Below are 1,291 nucleotides of genomic sequence, written 5' to 3'. Positions count from 1 at the left end.
TTTAACGTAAAACTAAGTCGATAAACCCTGTTATTTACAGATTTGAGCACTTTAAGTGCTTTTTTGCACCTTCAGTCGTTTATCTTGAGGTGACCGAGAACCACAATAGGATATCGGGAGCACCCCACCCCAGAACCGCAGCTCTCTGCTATCTACCACAGGGTACCCTTACGGCCTACCCCGGTAGGTGCCCATAGTCTGGGCGTCCCTTTGGGCGAACTTTTTCTCTCTCCCTGAATTTTTTCTAGTCTTTCTGTGTGACTTTCCTGAGCACTGGAGTCGCCTGTGAGCTCCTGATTCGCTTGGGTGGGCACAACTTACCGTCCTCGCACTAGGGCCAGGTCGCGTGGAAGGTGTCATACACACAACCCACGATCCCTTATTGGTACTTGGAGAACGCAACCACGCTTCCACTAAGGGGGGGTAGGACGCTTAACGGATAAGACTTGTTGTATTTTATCCTCCTTAGCTATTGGATTAGGTTGATCCAAATTAAGGGAAAAGGTAGTCACTCCACAGACAACGGCTGCCCAGGGTCGGACCTGGTCCGACACCCAGTAAGATTGATTCCCCGGCTAACCCTTCATCCTCCTCCCCCAAGGAGAGGGCACTCAGACCCTTTCTAAACCCTTTGACCATAATGGAACCCCGACCAATGGACCGACCAGACGACCACCATTGATATCCCTCCAGAAGAACCGCAGTGCTTGAACATACGAAGCGTTAAAGACAATCAATCCCTGCAGAATGTACAAAACCCTTTATCATCAAGAAGTCCATGATGGTCAAGTGGAAGGCAGTTTTGATTTTGTCCGAAAAATAGCGAGATGGCACCTCCTTTTAAAGTACAATTCAGTCTCACATTAAGGATTTGCTAAACTGACCAAATTCCATGAACCTCAGCGTATAATAACTATTCCTGTTGGCCACAAATACCTGTAAGGAGTAATCGTTCACAGGATTTGAGGCAATGGAAGAAAGTTGAAATTCCCATGTTGCCATGAAAGACAAGAGTCGTAGTTGACGTAAATTGTAATTCAAAGAAAGATGGAATTGCGAACAAAGACCGGATTGTGTTTCAAGACTTTTTCCTTCACCATAAATACCTAGTACAGTTAAATCGGATATGAATTGTTCAAGTAAGACCTATATTCAAAAGCCAATGCGTGTAATAGATGCCAAAAATTTGGACACAGACCATCATTAAGATGCAAGATAAGGACAGTAACAAATTCACTTGCGGTAAATGTACTAATCACTACCACTGAATGCACGGAAAAACACTCAAGTG

The sequence above is a fragment of the Penaeus japonicus genome, unplaced genomic scaffold, assembly GCF_977035675.1.
Source record: "Penaeus japonicus unplaced genomic scaffold, GWHDUDI00000001_assembly GWHDUDI00000020, whole genome shotgun sequence".
NCBI lineage: Eukaryota > Metazoa > Arthropoda > Malacostraca > Decapoda > Penaeidae > Penaeus > Penaeus japonicus.
This window is presented reverse-complemented; position numbering follows the sequence as displayed.